The sequence below is a fragment of the Camelus ferus genome, chromosome 35 (assembly GCF_009834535.1).
Source record: "Camelus ferus isolate YT-003-E chromosome 35, BCGSAC_Cfer_1.0, whole genome shotgun sequence".
Lineage (NCBI taxonomy): Eukaryota > Metazoa > Chordata > Mammalia > Artiodactyla > Camelidae > Camelus > Camelus ferus.
This window is the reverse complement of record NC_045730.1, coordinates 14,679,635-14,696,069: the sequence shown is the minus strand read 5'-3', so window position 1 is coordinate 14,696,069 and position 16,435 is coordinate 14,679,635. Positions and strand designations below refer to the sequence as shown.

Sequence of the window (16,435 nt, the reverse complement as noted above, 5' to 3'; positions counted from 1 at the left end):
CATGAATTTATTGACTGCTGACTAGAAATCCGCTCTTCCTTCTTCTCTGCCCTGAACTGGGTCTTTCATGCTTCAAGGGTGCCCACTGGCTCCCCTGTGGAGACTGCAGCCTTGGGACACACTGGCCAGGGCCGGCCTCAGCCAGGACCTGATGTCATGGCCCCATGATGTCCATGGAACACGGAGTGGCTTTGTGTCCACAGATGGTTGAAACAAGCCTTTTACTGCAGACTCAGCCTTGATACGCCTGCCCAGGGAAAGGACAGAAAACTCAAGGGTCACTTTCAACAAAGATCCAAGGACTTGCCCCATGGAAGAGACAGCTCATTTACTAATTGAGGAGGAAGCATGCAAATCCAATCAGGAAGTAATTGGATTTGAAGGCTTAAAACCTGGGATTGAATGTGGGTGCAGGAAATCCTTTCCATTTAAACATCAAGAAAAATAGAGCCTGCAGCTGCAAGAGACAAAGCTACCTGAAAACAATGTAATAACAAACAAGCAGAAAAATCAAGGACACTGTCACCTTCGCTTTGCGCTTGGGGGCGCTTTTTATTAGCCTGCTGGGTTTAACCTGCTACTGGTGCCTTTTAGCACTTAGACAAAGTCATTGATCGAAACATCTGTTCACATGTGAATCCAGGTGGTGAGCCAAGAAATTAAGTAAATCTACTGGGAGTAGGGGGTGGAGAGAGACAGAAAGGGAGGGAAAGGGGAGGGAAGAGGAAGGGAAGGGAGGCCGGAGAGGAGGAGAAAAGGAGGAGGGTGGGGGTAGGGAGCTGGAGTGAGATCAGAGCTCAAATCCATAGGTTCAGGGTTTTCCTAAATTATTAGTCTCCCCCTTTGATGGAGAATAAAAAAAAAAGGGCATCAACTTTACTGAGGATTAAAAACAGTGTTACTGAAGGCAAGTTCCTGTGCCCGGCGCATCCGGAGGCTAAACAAAACGCATCCCAGTTTGGAGGAGAGAAGGCTGGTTGCAGGGCTGAGCAAGGAGGATGGGGTGGCTCATGACTAAGGAAACCCTGAACTCCCCAAAGGCTTTCAGCAAAGCGTAGTTAAAGGCCAGGTGAGGCAGGGGGTTCCAGGGTGTGTGATCAGCTCGTGCACAGTCTTCTGACTGGTTGACGTGGAGGGAACAGGGCGTCCACACCATCACCCCCTGGAAGCCAGCAGGTCTGGGAGCCACGTGCTCTTCATCGTCAAGTATTTCGTTTCTTCCCTTTGGTGGTTGTTTTTAGCATCTGAAAATTTCAGGAAATTCACATGAGATACTATGATCTGGGTGCTTCAGAGAGGGGCTGCAGCAGAAGATACGGGGGAGGGTCTGACCCTGGAAGCCCCCACAGGGTCCTTCTCAGTTACAACAGAGCACCCCCAGCATCTCCTTGCATAAGACAAATGTCTTCCAAGGAGGAGACGGGAAAGATGGGTTGACTTGCTCCAGCTCCAGGCTGAGCAGGTTCCTCACTGGGCAAGGCCTCAGGGGTGGGGGGTGGGGAGTTGGGAAAGCATGCGTTCTGTCCACCCAGCCCTTCGGCTCACACCTTCTCCTCCTCCTCACAATCTTTCCCTCCTTCCATGTGCTCCAGCCCTGTGCAATATCTCACCCAGACTTGACCCTGGCTGGTTGGTCCTAATACCCTCCTCTTGGACGCCACGGTCTGCCCGAGGATGGGCATGTGACCTGGTATTTGCAATGTGCATGGTAGAGTCTGTCCTCAGTTCTGCGACTGTTATACGGACATGATCTGTGCATCTTTCTGCCACACACGGAAGAGGCCTGTCTCCATGAGTCCACCCACTGGCACCTCAGGGAGGGGGGAGGTGCAGGGGGAGAGGCCGGCCCTGACCACACTCCTGAGTCCTCAGAGCCCACCTTGCCCAAGGCCGCTCCGCTTCTGTTTCTCCCAAGTAAGGGAGGCAAATAAGTGCCCCTTTCCCTAAGCTAGTTGAAGGGGTATGTCTTTCTTGACTACAGGGTAGGGTCACAGCACCCGCCTTAGACCTGAGCCACCCCAGCCCCCGTGCCCCCCGCTTAAGAGGGCCCTGCTCTCAGCTCCTGTCTAGCCACTCCCCTCCCTGTGGGGTGAGGAGTCTGTGTGTCTGGGGCCTGGTACACTCCCTTGTCTGGGCCCAGGAGCTCCTGGCCACCAAGCCTGGGGCAGCTCTGAGGGTCACACAGGCCTATTCCCTGGGCTCATCTTCTCAAAGACAGAAGACTGCAGGTGTGTGAACTCCCAGGCTTGCATGGCCATGTGAAGGGGCATGATATTGGGGTGTCTGCCCCATGCACATAAGGCCCTTGGATGCAGAAAGGAGACAGGGCTGGGTGAGGAGGGGGAAGGGTCTTCCATCTGCACTCTTTCTGGGGGTACTAATATGGAGGGAGTGTATTAGATGCCTTTAAACTTCTCGACAACCCATGACCCCATTAAGTGGACTGGCCATCGGAGAAGTCAGTTACGTCATAGAGGAGGTAGTGTGGCCAGAGGTGGAGCTTTCAAGAACTGGTGACATTCTTTTTCATTTTGTTTCTAAATAACAGATCAAATGCTCCCCTCTGCTTGCAGGGACTCACAGCCATGCCGAGCAGTAGGTGTTCGCACAGCCCACAAGGGCACATGGGGCTCCGGGCTGTCAGTCACCTTCCATCTGTCTGTCCTGACCCTCCCCACGCCCTCTCTCCCTGCCTGTCTATGCCAGGCCCTCAGCACTTTTCTACTCATCTGTTCCCTTGCAAGACAGTGAAATGACCAGTGAACCACTGCGCACATCTGTGTCAGCGTCCTCTGACAGGGCCCTGACAGGCCGCACGGTAAGCATGACATCTCCCACAGCGAGCTCACGCCGCGGGGTTTCTCAGGGACAGTAAATGGTTTATAGCTGAACTAATAGACCCTGGGCTGCAATGACAAGGAGCTGCCCCTGGCACGGTCCCTGCACTCCTGATCACAGAGAGGCCACGGGTGCAGTCGCCAGCTCTCAAGGCACAGGGCACAGACACTGCCTCCCTCCCCGTTTGACTCAGCTCAGATGCAGAGCCTCTCCAAAGCATCTAATCAGTGGTCCTACGGGATCTCTGGGATGTCCGCTGTGAAGCAGTCTGGGGGGTGCCATTCTGCATCCCCTGGAAGAGATCCGAATGGCTACAGTCAGCCTGCCCTCCACAGCACCACCCGCTCCCAGCAGTTTCTCTCCAGATGCATCCTCAGAACACTGAGCGTAAAGTGTCACCACAGGATGGAGAAGCCGCCCTCAGCACAGGTGTCAAGGACGGAGCCCTCCAGCCCTCACCCACACGTGAGCAGGCATCAGAGTGTCCCGCTCACAGGCTGCCACCCGGCATGCAGGCAGGTGCTTGGGGGCAAACAGATGAAGGAGAAGATGAGTAACAGGTGCAGGCTGGTCCTCGAGGTGCCCTGCGCACTGGAGGAGTTGGAAGGAGCAGAGTTCCAGCTGAGTGAGCCAAACAGAGCCAGGGGAGGACCAGGCGAGGTCCACTGCCCTACCGGGTCTGCCCTGGTCCCGTGTGGCCTGAGAGGCAGAAGGTCTGTGCACCAGCACCTCTGATGGTCTTGAGGACACTGGCCTTGAAGCCCTCCTCTAAGGACATTTTGTGACCCCAGACCCTCCCTCCTCACTAAATGCATGCAGCATGACAGCCTCCTCCTAGAAAAGGCACTTGTGACTTAGGGTCACTGGCACTGAAATTTTGGCTTCAATAAGCAGCTCAGAAAAGTGTGGAGCTGTCCACTCTTCAGGGACAGTGAGAAAAAGGACGCTAGGCGATTTTAGTCAGTTTGCTTCGAGGACTTGAGTCTTGGGAGGGAGGCCAAGTTAGCTGGCTGTGCACATGGCCCTGGGAGGCCCAGCTGAGCAGAGCTCCGGGCTGCAGCCCCAGAGGTCAGCGCCCCGCATGCTTGCAGCTCAAACCGCAGGAACGCAGGAGAAATTAACCAGCCTTTCCGGAGAGAGCCCAAGGGCTTGTGTCAACCGTCTCAGGTGCCAGCACAGACTGAGAGGGTACAGGTTATGGGGCACGAAGAGAATTCAGAGATGAAACAAATGCCAGGAATCTCCCAGGAGCCATGCTCACCTCTAGGTGGTTAATAGTAACAAAATACGTGGACGTCCCGTCGGACTTCAGAATCTCAAGGCACCCACTTCCCTGTAGTGCCTACACGTCAAGGTCTGGGGGCCAAGGGCCGTGCTGTGCTGCTTCCATCAACCCTGCTCCCCCCTTTCTAGACCTTGGCCAGGCTCGAGGTCCCGTGCTCACCACACACTGGCCTGGGATTATGAGTGGTGTCTGTGCTCTCACCTGGCTCTGTTTTTGGAGTGATACACTTTCAGTCTGGGCCACCTTTTGGGCAGACAGTTTTTGAAGCTTACAGAAGAGAACTGGACTGTCCTAGAGGGCATGCTTATTTTCCCTGCCTGTCCTGCTGTTCACATGAGCTTTTAGTGTTTCCTAGGAGGTAAGTTAGGAGGAGACTTGAGGGACCTGCTGTCCCTGGGAACTGTGGCTTGTGACCTGGCCCTCGAGGAGCACTGAATAAGAAAGTGGGTAGAACAGAGTGGACTGGGGCGAGGGAAGGGCTGGTCTCACCATCCCTGAGGTGCACCACACTCTCTGGGAGGTGAGATGTTCAGTGGCTTTCCCTATTAGAGCCACTGAAGCCAGGCTGAACCCACTCTCTGGGCAAAAATATGGTCTCCTCTGGCTGCAAGGAGATGGGACTGTGAGCGATTTAAGAAGCTGACTTAGCTTGGGTTTCAATGAGACACCCCTGCCCCTCCAGAGGCTCATCGTCTCCATCCGCACCTCATCATCAGGGGGCTTCACTCCCGCTGGATCTCCCAGCTTGATGCACTGTTTGACCAATTTTCCTATGGATCCTGACACCAACTGGTTTTCTGCAATTCACTCCTAGCACCACCCACCTGGATTCCGAGTGGACCCCGTACACTAAAGGGCATGGTCTCCAACAAGACTGCTCTCATTTCTAATGGACCAGCTGCAGATCAGGGAGGTTCCCATGATCCCCTCGGGTGTGGCAAGTCACTAGAATGAGGCACAGAACTCAGGAATGTGCTGTAACTTACGTTTACTGTTTTATTATAAAAGATACAAATCAGAAGCAGCTAAATGAAGAGGTCCTTAGGGTAGGTTCTGCAGGGTCCCCATGTATTCTCTCCCCACAGAATCAAGGCTCATCGATATGTTCACCAACCAGGAAGCCCACCCAGCTTCAGGGTCCAGAGTCTGGATTGGGGTTTCACTACCTGATGAACTGACTCGCTGGCCATGTGACGACTCCATATCCAGGCCGCGCCCCTCCCTGGAGGCCAGGAGGCTAGGCTGATATCAGGGGCTCGAGTCCCCAGCCCTCTAATCAATCACGTGGTTGGTCTTTCAGTGTGACCAGCCCATCCTGACACTGTCTGGGGGGGTCACGTGAGTCACTTCATTAGCATAAACTCAGGTGTGATCTGGGGGCTCATGAATAATGAGGGCACTCATATTACCTGGGAAATTTAGATTTAGAATAGAGTCTGTTGGCAGCAACATGGGTGAACCTGGAGATGGTCATACTAAGTGAAGTAAGCCAGAAAGAGAAAGAAAAATACCATATTATTATCACTTATATGTGGAATCTAAAAAAAAATGACACAAATTAACTTGTTTACAAAACAGAAACTGACTCACAGACATAGAAAACAAACTTACGGTTATGGGGGAAGGGAGGGGTGGAGGAATAAATTGGGAGTTCAGGATTTGTAGATACTAACTACTATCTATGAAATAGATAAACAACAAGGTCCTCCTGTACAACACAGGGAACTATATTCAATATCTTGTAGTAACTTATAATGAAAAAGAATATGAACACGAATCTATGTATGTATATGTGTGACCGAAACATTATTCTGTATACCAGAAGTTGACACAACATTGTAAATTGACTATACTTCAATTAAAAAAATTAAAAAAAAAAAAGATAAACAACAAGGTCCTACTGTGTAGCACTGGAACTATATTCCATACCTTTTAATAGCCTATAATGAAAAAGGATATAAAAAGGAATACAGATGTACATGTATAACTGACTCACCTTGCTGTACACCAGAAATTAACACACTGTAAACCAACTATACTTCAGTTAAAAAAAATACAGCCTTCCTCCCAGGGACCAGGGATAAAGGCTAGTCAAATTCTTTATCATATGATACTAGCCCTTAGCCTTCCTGTTTTATTTTTCCGGATTCTAATGTGCGCATTAACTATGAGCTTGATGAAGTTGTGACATTCTCCAAAGAAGGAAACACCTCCTGATCACTTGGGGCATATGAGGTTACGCTGCAGGAACAGAGAGCTCCCAGATCCAGAGGCTTCACCAGAACAAAGCACTGCTGTGCCCGGGCGCCTGGGGACCTCACGGGTGGGTGCTGCCTTGCTCCTCGGCGCCTTCACATGGGGACCCAGGCTCACAAAGAAGCTTGAACATAGCCAGCCACTGTGGCCAGAGGCCCTGAGGATCCCCCCAGGGCAGGCACGGGCCCTGAGGGCTCCCAGGAGGGACACACATCCCTTCCATCACATCTCATTGGCCAAAGAAGGGCTTTGGTTGCCCGGTAATTGGGACCCAATCTGAGATCCAGAAAGATGACTTACTGCCCAGGTGAGAGAGGCAAAGGCAGAGGCCGGAGTAAAGGCGGGAGGGGGTGGGACACAGTGGAGCAGTCGCAGACGGAGGCAAGGCAAGGAGGGACCACCTCCCTCCACCAGCTCCAAGTTCCGGGGGTAAGGTGGGGGCGCTGGCACCAGGAGATCAGGAACCAAAGGGATGTTCTCTGCCTTTGCAGGATGGTGCTGGAGGCAGCGTCTCCTTTCCGGGGCCCCAGCTGACGGGGAGCCCCAGGGAGAAGACAGGGCTTCTTCATATCATAACCCATCAGCCAGCACCAGGCCAGTGGCCCCTTACCTGTATGGCCTGTGTTAGCTGAGCACCAGGACTGACCGTGTGGGCTCTGTTGCATAACTAGTTTCAATGTGCTGTTGTTCTCCTGTTGGTTTTTTTTTTTCTTTTTTTTTTTTCATGATGGAAATGATTCATGTGTCATGCTGGGCAGGAGATCATATTTAAATATTTCCTGAGTTCGATCTCTGCGCGGGGTATGGACTAGAGTTTGTGCGGAGGTGCAGAGTAAGCAGTAAGCAGACTTAATTAACTCAAGTATTTGAGTGTCACTGTGGACACTGGGGGTCTAAGGTGTGGGCGCCTGCTGCTTCCAGCCTGGCCAACACCAGAAGTCATATTTTGTAATGAAACCACTTGAAGGATTTTGACAACAAAGAGGCCAGGGTGGAGGAGGGGCAGCTGGGGGCCAGGAGTTGCCAAGTGTGTGTACATCTGCTTTTGCCTTGAGCCTGGGCAAGTCCTGACTCGTTCTGAAGACTTAGCCGCTGTCCAAGGACAGTGATGGGGGATTAAGGAGGCAGGTAGCAGGGGATGGCTGGAGGATGTGGCGAAGAGGAGAAGAGAAATTAAGGAGGCAGGGAAGGAAGACACAGGCATCCATGTGCGGCAACGAGGGGACAGGCTTTTTGGGGAGCAGAGGAGCAGAGCGTTGGATAGAAGTTTTGGAGGGTCAGTGGAAGAGATGGAGAAAGAGGATTTAAGAAAAGTTTTGTTGTGCATGAAACTCCACCCTCTGATGTGCTCTTGAAAATCGAGGCGTTGAACTGCTTTTAATTAAAGTTTCTAGTCAAATGGCTCTTTCTTTGCATCAGCACGTGGAGTATGAGGGCTCCGGAAATCGGAGCTGCTCTGTAGCCTGGGACACTGGGAGCTCATCGCTGGCAGGAGACACCCTTCCTGGGAGGGTGGGGTCTGTGCTGGTGGTCCCAGCTTTACCCCAGAGGACACCAGGCAGGGCCAGCCGCCTCTGGGGGCCTCAGCTTATCCATCTGTAAGTGGCCTTGCCCACTCTGTCTGACCCTGGCGTTCTTGCTAGAGCGACAGCCCCTGGGGCCAGGCCCGTGTGCACTCTATGGTGGGTCCTGGGTCTGAGGAGCCATGAAGTGAGGACAGTGCAGCCCCCTCTTCAGGACAGGAGCCTGGGGCCATGTTTCTTTTAAAAATTTTCTTCACCTACCCCGTGCCATGCTCACCAGACGATGGGCCTGCGTCCTGAGTCCTCCAAACTGGAAAACGAGGTGTGTTTCTTGACCCAAGCTGCCACCACCCCCCAGTAGCTCAGAAGCCAAAATACTTCACTTCTGTGCTAGTATGTGCTCATCCATCAGTTTACTTAGCCTTCCCTCTGATGGCCTTCTGCTGGGTCTTCCAGTTCTGCCAATGCTGGGAAAGCCAGTCTGTCCTTCCCAGTCCCTCGGCATGAGGGCTCTGGACGTGATGTCTGTTCTGCAGACCAGAGGCACATGATGAAACTGACCTGAAATGGAGTTCAGTGGAGAGATGGAGGCCGGGAAGGAAGCATGGTTTCGCAGGCAGGGCTCCTAGAGAAAGCACTGAATCATGGCGCTGGCTTTCTGATTTGGTGGTGGGAGGTCCCTGATCATAGCAGGAAGGCAGGCCTTCAGGTGCCCGGTCCTGCGGTGTGGCTGCAGGAGCTGGACCCGAGGCCCTGCCTGGCCTCCCCAGGATCCTGTGAGCCGTTGGATTCCCTCCTGGCCACCCCTTTCTGCTCTCAACCATCTACCATCTCTGCAGAGGAGCCCTGAGCCCTGCCTGCCACCTAGGAGCCACTGATCTAGTGGCAGCAGTGAGAAGCCTGCCCCTCTCCAGGGCTGGCTCTGTGATAGGACTCCGGCCACAGTGCCACAGGGACAGTTGTGGCTGGCCTGCCCCCTGGTCTTTTTCCTTTTGCCTTCTCCCTCTGTCCCCCCTGGAACCTGGTTGCTGACATACAACCGGCAGAGGCAGGGCACTGGTGAGAAGCACCCATGAACCAGGATCTGTGACACGTGGCTCTGGGCTCGGCACGTACCTTTCTCTGCCTCTGCTGTCCTGATCCCTCTCCTGCCCAGGGCTTGGGAACCTTCCCTCTGTTTGGTATTTTATTTTTAGCTAAATTGTTCCATGAAAGCCTTTATGCTTTCTCTTACATTGATTTTCCAAAACAATCCAAGGGTGGGGTCTGGTGCTTTGATGTCTCTCGTGTGTTGGGTTTCAGTTTTCTCCAAGAGCAAATATAAATGTTGGAAAGTCTATTTGGATTATTAACTTACCACTGTGGTTAAGTAGAGATACTGGGGGATGGGGGGCAGATAAGAAAGCGGGGGCTTTGGAGTCAGACTGAGCAGCTTTGTATCTGGGCTCTACCACCCACTAGCTGTGTGACCCTGGAGAAGTAACTAAACATCTCTGAGCTTTAGTTTTCTCATCTATAGATTGGTAAAAGAAATGGCACCCAGCTCACTGGACTGTTATGAAATATCAAATAAGATAATGCAGATAAAAATTTGAATAGCACATGGTACTATGAAATACCTAATGAATCAAAGTTCTTACTGTAATTAGCCTCCTTTTTTTCCCCACCAGTAAAAGGAACAAATAGTAAAACACTAAAAATGAACTAATACAGAACAGGCTCTAGAACAGGTTTATTAGCCCAGTGGAGGGGAGGAGGAGGAGACAGAGTGGATTCTGGGAGCAGCAGCTCAGGAAGGGAAGAAGCAGGTGCTTTGCAGGGATGTGGGTCTGTCCGGACCTGCCTCTCTCCCCTCTCGAAAGCCTTCTTCCCCTGACGGCAGGTGGATTGTGCTGGATTCTCTCTCACCATGGACAGACTTCAGCAAAGGAGCCAACAGCAAGTAGGGTCCCGGGACTCCCACTTAGTGTGTGTTTTATTTCTGTTAAACGTTTCCAAACGAGCCTTCTTTGAGATAAATAAATTCTGTGTTATTAACAGAGACTCGTCATCAGGCTAGACACAGCGGGTAAGGCCTCAGTTGGGTGTAGAAGGGTCTCCTTGGTCCATCAGAGGCAAGGACAATCCCCTTTGTCCGGTGATTACATAGCCTCTCAGATACTGAAGGCTGGGGAGATTTTTCTTAGTTTTGTCCAACACTATGCAGTGATATAAAGGAGGGGGAGAAATACACGTTTGTCCATCTAAATGTCTTCTGCAAATGTTTTCTCAGCTTCTTGATTCACACTCACTTCACATTTGATCTTAAGGATGAGAATTTTGAGTAAATTCATCTGAATAAATTGAACTCACCCCTGACGTTAACAATCTCCAACTCTCCGTACCCACAACATGAAGTATGTGCAGAAGGGAAGTTCAGGAAGACCTTTTAAAAGGTTTAATCAAAGGCTTTCTTAACCATCAGAAGTTCACTGTGGGCTTCATTGAGAAGATCAACATTTGGGGGTGAGGCTGGGCAGTCAAACTAGAGCTCTGTTGTGTGCCTTTGAGGACCCCAGCAGCAGTCACCATCCATGGTGAGCTTGGCTATGGTTTGGGTTGGAGGGCTGGCTCCAGGCCTCCTGGGGCTACCCCACCCCCTCCACCTTCCCACCAGGGACCCCCTTGTGGGTCCCAACCTTTCATGTTAAGATGTTCTGCCCCTGCCCCTCTTCTGAAAATTCCTAAGCTCTGGTGTCATTAAGAATTATGTTTGTTGGAATTAGCTTTTTAAATTTTTTTTGGAGGGGACGTAATTAGTTTTACTTATTTATTTTTAGAGGAGGGACTGGGGATTGAACCCAGGACCTCCTGCGTGCTAAGCATGCATTCTACCACTTGAGCTACACCACCCCTCCCTGTTAGAATTAGCTTTCTGGGGACATTTGTCTTTGTTGTCTAAGTTGTTTAGTTAAATATATCCTATCTTTAAATTTCTTTTCCTACGTATGTTCTTCAGTTAAAGTTTTCCTCTCGTTTCCCACTCTTCTGCTGAGTTCCCTTAGGTATCCCCCACCCACTCCTTCCTCCCGGACCTCTTAGCCAAGGGAGCCTTCTGCCCCCATCGTTTTGCTGAGCTTCTTCCTCGTCTTGCACCTGATTTACAAAGAACGCTGGCATTCTCAGGCCCTCCCATGCTCCCTGAAATACCATCGAGTGAAGTAATGGATCTCAAAACAGTATTTGAAAATCACTTTTCAGGCTCCTTCAAGAATTCTTGCTTCTCCAGTTGCAACGCGTGGAGCCAAACAGCAGATGGAATACATGTCTTTTCTTCATCTTTAAAAGCACCACATGGTTCTTTCCTTATTTGATTTTTTTTTATAGTCACACTGATTCCCTGTCTAGCCTTTGTTCTCCATCTCCCAAATCTCCTAGCTCTGTTTGTCATGAAAACAACCCTCAGAAACATGAAAAGGATAAGCCAGTGTTGGGTACAGGAGCTTCAATTCTAGTCCCTGATTTTGGGTTTGGGAAGAAGAACGTGGGTTCCCACCACTAGGGGTGCACAGCGATGGATGGAAAACCTAGCTTCTTTAGGGGAATGAGATGTAAAATGAAGATTCCACTTTGGGGATGTAATGCTCAGGTCTCGGGTGCTCTGTGAGGCTTCTCTGTGGGCCAGTTTTCTGTCATAGTTTTCTTTAAGGCATTTCACACACATTTATAGTGGATTGTGAATAAACCATAACATTACCTGAGTCTTTGTGACCCTCAGGAAGTAACGATTGAGTGAGAGCCTGGAACATAATTATATTCCAGAAATAATATAATCACCAAGACAGAGATTCTTTGAGAGACAATGAGGGCTTGGAAAAGGGCCAGCTCACATCCTTCTAAGGCCGGAAAGGAAGCAAAATCTATGTTCGAGGCCTAAGGAAACAAAGTAGGAAAGGTTAATTTTCCCAGCATACATTTGGGGGAGTTGAGGAATGTGGGGAGGCAATGATGAAGCATTTTAAAAAATCTTAGCCGTGTGATTCAAAATCGTATTAGCCACGTGTCTATTGTATGATCATACGTGTTTTAGTTAACAACAAAAAATGATTATTTCTGTAACTGAGTCACATTTCTGTTGCTTAGGACAACTTGTTTTAGGTCAGCTTTCTCTACATTTCATTAAGAAATTATTAAAAATGTCTCACTAAGTCATCATTATTCACAGTTTCTTAGTGGAAATAGAAAGAAAGCTGGCCTAAAAAATGCTATCTTGAGCAAAGAGAATTGCAAGTTGGACAGCAACTCATTATTAAGGAACCAACCCTCTAATCCTCAAAGTGGTTCAGAATTAGCCAGACCCCATCCATCTTCACACGTGCTCGTGGGAGGACAACTCTGGGGGGTCAGTGGGGTCAGCATTCAGCTCCTGTTCTTGCATCAAGGCTGTCATCACATGGAAACAACCATTTTACTGTCATTCCTCTCTTTCTGAATTAGTCATTCCCACTCAGACAGCTGTAGGGGCCCCTGGACGCCCTGGGACTGGGCACAGAAGAGCAGTTTTAGTCCAGGAAGGTCGACTTTCCCTGAGGTTCCCGCGGGGCAGTCTGCCCTTTCTGACCAGCAGGTTGGTGGGATTCTGAATGTCATCCGGTTGGCCCTGTCCCATGAGAAGATGGCTGAAAATGCAGACAGCAAGCCCCTGCCTTAGAGTGGTCATTTGCTCAAAGAGATGCCCCTGAGATGAGGAGGGTGCTGTGGGCTGAGTTGTGCCCCGTCCCCTGCAAATTCAGATGTTGATGCCTTAACCCCTAGTGAGATGGTATTTGGAGATGGCCTTTGGGAGGTCATTAGGTTCTGATGAGGTCATGAGGGTGGGGCGCCTGTGATGGGATGAGTGTCTTTGAGAAGAGGGAGGACACCAGAGCTCGCTTGCTTTCTCTGCCAGTGAGGACACGGAAACAAGGTGGCCATTTGCAAGCCAGGAACTGGCCTCACCAGGAACTGAATGGGCCCACACCTTGGTCTTGGACTTCTAAATTTCCAGAACTGGGAGAAGTGAATTCCAATGGGTTAAGCAGTCCCCCAGTTTGTGGTATTTGTTACAGAAGCCTGAGCAGAGGGGTACAGAGGGTGGGAGCTGCTCGCAAGCCGTCGTCTGCCTCTCTGGTTTCCTGGCCACGCTTCTGGCTGGCGGTCCAGCCCGCCCATGGGTGGAATCCAGGCCTCCTGACAGGTGCCCGTTAGGGCCGCAGCATGACATTTGCTTGGAACCCTTTACTGATGTGATGGCTCTTCTCAAGCAATGAGGGGAGACGGCGATGTGTGTCAGGGAGCAGTGAAGACCTTTTAATGGTTCCTTTTTGTGCTTCTAAATGGAGGTGATTTTTAAAGGTTGGAGTTTTTAATACAGGGGTTTACAGACCTCCTCTTTTTGTCAGCTTGCAAACCATGTGGGCGGACATGTGCTTTCGCTCACCTGCGGGTTTGGATGAGCAAAGAGGAGCTTCCCTTTGCAGGCCTGGGCAAGCTCCGTGGACTAGGCCACCGGAGGCCAGGCAGGACTGTCAGGGGACCTGGGGCCTGCGCAGTGGGGAAGGGGAAGCAAGCAGGGAGGGGGACGCTGAGGGAGGAACACGAGAGAGGAAAGAAGAGAAGATGCTTGGGTGGATCTCTTGGGAAGAGTCGGGTACCACTCCTGCTGCTCCAGGCACTGCCTGGGAGGCTGCCTCTGGCCTGGGCAGAAGCACACCCTAGCAGCGCAGGGGGCACCGAGGAGAAGGGGGGTCGAGGTCAGAGCCTGCAGAAGGGGCAGGAGCCCAGCCCTGGCCTACCTGCATGTCCTGCTGCCCAGATGGAAAGACCTGGACCCCATAACTAGGCTTAAAGGGCGACACCAAGGCTCCCATGCCCCTTACCTGCTCAGGCTCACTGTCTAAGGGGGCCCGGTGCTTTCACTGTGAGTCTCACCCTGCAGGGAGTGAGGGAGCAGGACACGCCCCCCAGGACACAGCTGACATGTGACCAGGCACTTCTGTCACCAGGTATGACAACCAGAAGCACAAAGGAAATGTCCTCTCAGGCGCGGGTCCAGGCTGCCCTGGGGGTGCCATGGCCGGGACACTGAGACAGGGCTTGGGGTCAGGTCTCCAGGCTTGGGGGGCTGAGGGTGGGCAGCACTGAAGCCCTGGAGGGGTTCAGGGGGGCCCGGCTCAAGGGAGTATCATAATAGATGCCTGACCCACATCCTGCCTCTGAATCCCCCCTCCCTCCTCGCTGCTAGAGGTACTTCCTTAAAATCCCATCCCACCAAGCCATTCCCCTGCAGTTCCTTTTGATGGACTTTATGAGACGTAAGACATCTACTCATTCACTTATCTGACATTCACTGAGGCCTGGAGCTGCAGCTAGGCAGGTGACTGTCAAGGAACCCCTGGACTTTTAGTACTGAGGCCCGGACACATATAGAGGCAGGGCTGGATGCTGCAGTAGAAACAGAGGAAGGGGCATCCCTCGGGCTCGCCCTGTGCTTTCCTATGGCCCACCTGCCCTCCCTGAGAAGCCTCCCACCTCCTTCCTGCTTTAAATGCTGTTTTAAAGACAGGGATGGTTCCACCCACTCCACTGGGACGTCTCCATCTTTGTTCCAGTCTGCATTCTCCTATTTTAGTGGAAGACTTACCTCCCTTCCACCTCCAGCTCAGAGGCAGTCTCCCTCCCACTTCCCCGGAGCCTGGCACTGAGTTTGTGCTCAGTAGCCATCAGCCCCTCCCCATCCACAGACCTTCCTTAATGTGGTCCAAGCGGAATTCACTGGCTCATCTTCCAGGAAAGAAACTTTGTCTTACCAGCCCCGGGGTGCTGGGCACAGAGTAGGCCATGACTCACGTGTATGGAAATCAGTTGAAAAGTGGGAAATATTCTGTTTGGAGTTATCTGAGGGAAGTAAGGAGTAATATCTTACAGGGACATTTGGTTAGACTCACACAAAGCAGGGGCTTGACGGGAACAGAAGACAGGGACTTGGGGAGGTCCGGACTCGGGGCTCTGCCTTGGGGAGGCCTGGGTCTAGGGCCAGCTCTCTGGGGCAGGACCATGAGTGGCAGCTCGGCTGGGGCCACCTGAGAACTCCTGTTGCCGACTCAGCCGTGATGTTCCCTCGGATGCCAAGGACGGCCCCCGGCATCTGAGCGCCAGGCCTGGGAAGAACGTGCAGCTTTGAGGCGTGGCCTGGGGTCGGCACCATCAGAAGGAGAGAATTCACATGTGATTTCTATGAAATGGGAAGGTTTTCTCATCTGGAGGCCCTGTTACTGGTTTGGTTCAACTTTAGGAATCCTTTCTCTAAATGCCTCTGCAAAATGTAGCTGGTTTGCAGTACGTGGGAATTAAAAACAAGCTGTTTCTTCACCTCCAGAAAGACTGGTCCCTCTTTCCTCAGTGGCCCGACCACATCCCCAAGTGGGAGGGGAGATTGGCAGGGACTAAAGAGCTCTCCGGACACGTCTGGGCAGCACCTGGACCTCACGCCTGTGAGGCCGACCTGCCCAGCACTCACCAGCCAGCGCTGTGCTCCCCTGTAGAAACCCACTCCAGGCAGAGAGAGGGTCTCTTTCTAAATCTGGAAACGTTTATTCATCCTGTTAGGTTTCTTTGGGTTCTCCACCCTCGCTCGCTTCAAAAAGATTTCACTTTTCTCAGCAGGATGTGGGTGGTCTGCCTGCTGTCGCTTCTTCCATCGCAGAGGGGTCCTCTGGCCCAGACGAGGCACAGATGTTGTGGGAGGCCCTGAGGCCTCAATTTCCCTTGCAGAAGTGCATCCCAGGCCCACAGGCAGGGGGGGACGTGCTCGATCCCCAGGAAGGCCTCCCAACCTGGAGACAAAGCCAGGGGACCAGAGGTGACAGCTAACAGCAGGAGACACGCATCCCAGATGACACACAGTCTCTAGGCTCAGAGGCGTTGGTCTCCTCCTTGCCAAGACCAGCTTTATGCAGGCCTCTTTCTCCAGCCCGAGGTGCCCTGACTGGGAGGCAGCCGGCCATTAGCCCACAGCCACAGACCGAGTCTGCCCATGCCCTGGGGAGCTGTTCTCTCTGACTAAGTTTCACTCAATAACCCTTGACAATTCTTCCTGGAGGATGCTGCCCAGGTGATGGGCTGGACCTGAGCCACCGTCCCCATCCCTCCTCTTCTCTTTTCTGTCTAGATGTACACCCCTCAGAGAGTTCCCGCTGCACCAGGCAGAGTCCTAATAATCTGGCCCATCCCAAGGCAGCCGGTTGTAGGCAGTGGGGTCCTTGGGCCATGGGGCCATCCTGCCCCCTCTCCTCCCCCATCAGATCAGAGACAGGGACAGCTGATGGTGGAGAGGGAGGAAGGTGGACTGTGTCGAGCCCTCAGATCTGGACCTGGTCAATGTCCATACACATCATGTGACTGTGAGCACCACTCAGCCTCAGTTTTCTTATCTGTGAAATACCCAGAACTGATGGACATGCACACGTGTGTGTGGCTGTGTATGGGGGTGTGGAGGTGTGTGTAAGAACCATTT

At 51.9% G+C, this 16,435-nt stretch overlaps 1 protein-coding gene across 2 annotated transcripts in view; it reads right to left on the bottom strand.

Annotated features, from left to right (window-relative positions):
- Nucleotides 1-9,618: 9,618 nt before the first annotated feature.
- LOC116661551 (ADP-ribosylation factor-like protein 5B) overlaps nt 9,619-16,435 on the bottom strand; it is a 75,391-nt gene continuing 68,574 nt past the window's right edge. For both annotated transcript variants that reach the window (XR_004317438.1, XR_004317442.1), the window contains one exon: nt 9,619-15,755. The gene's annotated coding sequence lies outside the window, so the exon portion shown is untranslated. The remainder of the gene's footprint in view (nt 15,756-16,435) is intronic.